Source organism: Fukomys damarensis, unplaced genomic scaffold (assembly GCF_012274545.1).
Source record: "Fukomys damarensis isolate Sample0158 unplaced genomic scaffold, DMR_v1.0_HiC HiC_scaffold_8, whole genome shotgun sequence".
NCBI classification, from domain to species: domain Eukaryota; kingdom Metazoa; phylum Chordata; class Mammalia; order Rodentia; family Bathyergidae; genus Fukomys; species Fukomys damarensis.
In genome coordinates, this window is record NW_022900920.1 from 32,684,625 (window position 1) to 32,689,984 (window position 5,360).

Sequence of the window (5,360 nt, forward strand, 5' to 3'; positions counted from 1 at the left end):
TTTACCTGCAGAGTCACAAAAGACCACAATGAATTTTTTAAAAACTTTATTTTTAATAACAGATTATTATAACTGATTAGGTAGAATTAACTGGAATTTGTACAATGTTTTTCTCACTATTAGACTGAGATTATGGGTACGGAGAAGACTACAGCGCCATTTTTATTACACCATGCCGAGGCACCAGCATCAAGGCAACTTCTCACAGTTGGCCTTGAGCTTGATCATGTGGTGAAGCAGCCCTTGTCAACCTCCACTTTCTGCTGCTCCTCCCCTTTTCTGCCTTACTCTTTGGAAGTCACAGAAGTCACTGCGCTTGCGCGGCCCCCACCTAAGGGGTGGGCGTGATGCTCCACCCCCTTGAAGGTGGTGTATGTACTAGAATTCTGCACCGGCGAGCTGTAAATGAATGTGTGTCTTTTACTTAGCTAATGTTCTTTGACAAGACATGTTAGTTCCTACAGATTCATTTAAAGTTTTTCAAAGAGATTATGAAAAGCATAGGAAGTTGAGGTCCCAAACTGTAGCCGAGACAAAGCTGGATGCACCAGGCACATCTGTGATTCCAGCTTCTAGGGTTGCAGTTCCAGGGCAGCCTAGGCAATTATGAAAACGAGAGGGGGGATGGGGGGAGGGAGAGAGAGAGAGAGACACACACACGCACGCACACGCGCGCGTGCGCGTGCACGCGCCTGTAATCCCAGCACTCTGGAGGCAGAGGCAGGAGGATCGCTGTTAAATTTGAGGACAGCCAGGACTACACAGCCAGACGTTGCCTCAAAAAACCATCCCCTCCACAATAACAACAAAAACTTAAGTAATCAGTGCTTCCAGCTAGGAGTGATGACGCACACGTATAATCCTTACACCCAAAAAGCTGAAGCAGAAGGATCACAAGTTTGAGGCTGGCCTGAACTACAGAGTGACAGCCTGTCTCAAAAAAAAAAAAGGAGTCTTAAATTTTAATATATTATGAATTCCTGTCTTTGATACTATAATTAAAAAGCAGTCCAATGTTTTCAGTATACTTATTAGAAACAAAAAAATTTAAAAGCTTTATAAAAATAAAGGTACAGTAGACCCTTGACTTATGAACTCAATTTGCTTATGAGGGCTGGTTGTAACTCAAGTTTCTCAATTCAGACTCCTCTACACAGCCTTCAAAGTCTCTTCCTGTACAGAGGCAGATCTGTGTCCTTAGACACTGGCCCAGGATTTCTCAGTTGACCCCACACAGGAAAGGATGCTATAATATTCCTTCTGGGACTCTTTAAGGGTTAAATCTGTATGAGACCATCTGGAAGCACAAGCTGCTGGCATTCAGGTTGTAACTCAAGAGTTTCGTTGTAAATTAAAACTAAGATTCTGATCATAACCTAAGTTGTTCTGTCAGGATGCTCAAACTCAAGGGTCCACTATAAATGTCATGCCCGTCATTTCATTATGATTCCTGGATTTGAACTTCAAGGGAATTTGATAGCTTTTCTTAAAGATGTTCTGAAGTCCACTGTACTCCTCTTTCCTTCCTCTTTTCTATTCATATATTCATTTTCTTTGATAGCAAAATGCTATTCAGATCCACATAAAATATGCATTTATTTTCATTATAAACCCATCTTTTGAGCCAGTTTTTTGTTTTATTTTGTTACAGGGGATTGAACTCAGGACCTTATATTTGTGAGGCAGGCAGCAGCACTGAGCTAAATATCCAGCCTGAGTGAGTTTTTTTAAAGTCTCATAAAAATTTTAAAGGTGTGTGTGTGTGTTGGTGATGCAGTTTTTTTGTTGTTGTTGCTTTTGGTACCGAGGATTGAACTCTCGGGTCCTTGCGCTTGCGAAGCAGGCACTGGGAACCAGTGAGCTAGAACCCTGGCCCTGTGATGCAGTTTTTTAAAGTTTCATTTGCATCCCAAATTTGAGGGTTTTTTTCTTTTTCTTTTTTTGGTACTGGGGATCGAAGGGGTCCTTGTGCCTGAGAGGCAGGCGCCGGAACCACTGAGCTAAATCCCCCGGCCCTCCTTTTTCTGTTTTTCTTTTTTTGGTTTGGGGGAATAGGAAAAGAATGATTTTTTTAAAAAAAGGATATAATTAATATTTTATTGTCATTTATAATCAGATGGCAGTTGGTTATGTAGTTTCCATACTTCGTATTTTTCTAAATAAAAAAATATCAAGAGTTTTACACAGCAGAGAGCTGGTTATGTTCTTGAGAAAACACAATTGGACCAATTTAGTAATGGTGGCCTCAAGCTTTTCCTTACTAGCGCCAGAAAACTCACCCACATTTTCACCCTTTTGAAACAAACTGGAAGGCTGGCGTGCATTTGACTTCACACTCCGCAGCAACGTCCCGAGTCCCGACAGTCATCCACATCTACTTCAATGAACAACTTGTTGGAATATTTTCCAGACAGGGAATGAAAGGCTCGGTCACTTTGCAAGGCCCACACCACGTGGCTGAGAAATCAGCTATTACAAGTTTACCTCCTGCAGCAGCCAGGGCTTGCTGAAAAGCCTCTCTGCTATTGATCTGCTGCACCATTTTGGCTGCTGGTGGTCTGATGAGCTATCAGAGCAAGAGATAGAAGTGGATTGAAGGTGAGGGACCTAGCTCCGGAAAAGAATGACTGATAAACAATTATAGCTGCTTCTCTGAGCTGGGGCTAAATTGTAGTTTGATCTTTTTAGACAGAGTCTTGCTATATGGTTCAGGCTGGCCTTGAACTTGCAGGGATCCTCCTGCTTCAGTCTCTGAATGCTGGGATTACAGGTGTGGGCCACCACCAAGTTTTAAAAATTGCTAATTTTCCGTCTTGGCTTTGCTTTTCTTCCTGTATGGTGAATATATATGGCTGTTTTGGAACTCAGTGAACCACAGACTTGCCATCCTCCCGCCTTGGCCTCCCAAGTGCTAGAATTACAGCTGTGCCATGTGATGGATTTAATGGTCAACTTTTAACACTCAGCTGAACTGAATCAGCATGGTTGGGTGTGAAAGAACCACCTGAGGACTGTTGCCAACGGCATAAAAAGGGCACTGGAAGGAAGATCGTGGGCTGTTGATTTTTCTAGAAGCCTGCTGCAGATAGTTTTCCTGATGTGAATTTGCAGTTCTTCTTGGAGAAGGAGCTCAGGGCCTGTCGATGGAAATGGCTGCTATTCTCAGGGGAGCTTTGAGCTTCACCATGAGCATCACTGCCTGGCTTTAGCACAGATCCCATGGTCTGGTGGTAGATTCTTCACCCTGCCAGCACAGGTTTTCTGGCATCCACCACTGGCCTTTGGGCCTTCCAGGTGCAGCTCCTCAATTGACTCTAGGCCTTCAGCTGGACTTATGTGAGACACTGCTGTGTGATCCAGACCCTTGGCTGGATTTTTTGGGTCTTGTGACTAGATCTCTTGCACTCCTCTGCAATTGACTTTTTGGGTGATTATTATAAAATTCTATAAATTACAGGTCTTATATTAAATCTACTTCCCTTGCAAAACTCTGAATACAACCATATATATATTGTTTTGTTTTGTTTTTGAGGGTCTCATGTCGTTCAAGCAGGCCTTGAAGTCACTAGGTACTCAGGTGGGCCTTGAACTTGCAGAAACCCTGCCTAGGCCTCCCAAGTGCTAAGGGTTACAGGTGTGCCACCACACCTGGCTTCACTCAGATACTTTTTTTTTTTGGTGCTGGGGATCAAACTTGGGATCTTGCACTTGCAAGGCAGGCGGCAGAAACACTGAGCCAAATCCCCAGCCCTCACTCAGATATTTTTAAATGATGGTTTAATTTATTCATCAGTGAAACCATGGTATTCGGGGTAAGCTTTATTTGTTTGAAAGTGGTTTTAATGCTGATAATTTATACTGGGTTAATTAATTTTTTCTGCCTTCAAGTTCTCCACCAAAAACTAGGTATAATCAACTTTACTATGTATAAACAAAAGGTTAAAAAATAGTCAAACAGTGGAAGACTAAGGCAGAAGAACCACAAGTTCAAGTCCAGTCCGGACAACTTAGGAACTCAGCAAGATCCTATCTCAAAATGAAAAATGAAAAAAGGGCCAGGGATATATCTCAGTGCAGAGGCCCTGGGTCATTCCCTGTACCAGAAAAACAAAAATCAAACAGTAAGAGCTTATAAACATGTCTATACAAATTTGAGCACAAAATGAGGAACTCTTAGGCTATATTCATCCATTTCCCTTCCAGAGTAGATCACAGTACAGGAATGTAGCAGGATGGATGAATCCTGAATCGATGATGCTGTCACCTCAGTCGTCCAACAGTAACCAGTGCCTATGAGTAAGTAAACACTTTACAGTGATTTCCAAGGGATGGCTGAAATTCTTTGTATTGAAATGTACCAAATGCTGCTTTTAACAGCCCTGCATGGAGTTTGGAAATGGTTTTCTATAGAAAGCCTTTGTTACAGGTTTTGGTGTGTGTGTGTGTGTGTGTGTAACAGGATTTGACCTGTAACTATTATTGAGAATTTTTTTAGAAGAGTTCAAAGCATTTTACAGGGATCATCGCATTTATCCTTCGAGAGTAAGGCAGAGGCATTATCTCCCCTACAGACTCGGGAACACTAAAAGGCCAAGATAGGTGGGATTTTTTGTTGTTGTTTGGCTAAGATCAAAAAGTAGTTCTAGGGCAAAGCCAAATTCCAGTCTGACCTTGTTACATGACGCTTCCTTCCGTAACTATGTTGAAACATATTCAGAATTGATCTCACTCCGTAAAAATAAGTGTTAAGATGTAGATAAATACAGAAGAAAATACCTCAATCCTCCCTATATGGATTTAGGAGACAGGATACAAAAAAAAAGGCATCTCCCTGCCTCCAAATCTTACTGTGTGGCCCGGCGATATCTAAGAGAAAAATGTGAGCTACACATCCAGGTGACATGAGTATTAAATTTCCTACTAGTTACATTAAAATATATTGTATTTAACCCAATAAAGCTAAAATGCAACTTTGTAATAAGGTTAGTGAGATACTTCACATTCCTTTTAAGTCTTCGAAATCTGGCTTCGGTCTTGCGTCTACGGCATTCTTCAGTCTGACTGGCCACATTTCAAGGCTCAAGTCCACACGGGATAAGGGCTGACCGTGGGGCCTGCGCGGGTCCAGCCCTGAGCAGACCTCCCTTCAGCCTGGTCCCATGGGGATGCCACGGGTGACGAGAGACAGGGGTCCTGGGTGACTTGGGAGGACCGGCGGCTAGGAAGACGTGCCCGGCGCTGCCGTTTCCCCCTGCACGACTGCTCTGGGTTACGGGCTCGGACTGTCGCCGGCGACCACAGCAGCGCGCAGACGGACGAGGCTCCGCTCTCGGCACGAGGAGGGCAGGGGCCCGTGCGCT

At 43.3% G+C, this 5,360-nt stretch overlaps 1 pseudogene; it reads right to left on the reverse strand.

Annotated features, from left to right (window-relative positions):
- Positions 1 to 2,052: 2,052 nt before the first annotated feature.
- On the reverse strand, positions 2,053 to 2,747 carry LOC104863782 (annotated as a pseudogene).
- Between the last annotated feature and the right edge of the window lie 2,613 nt (positions 2,748 to 5,360).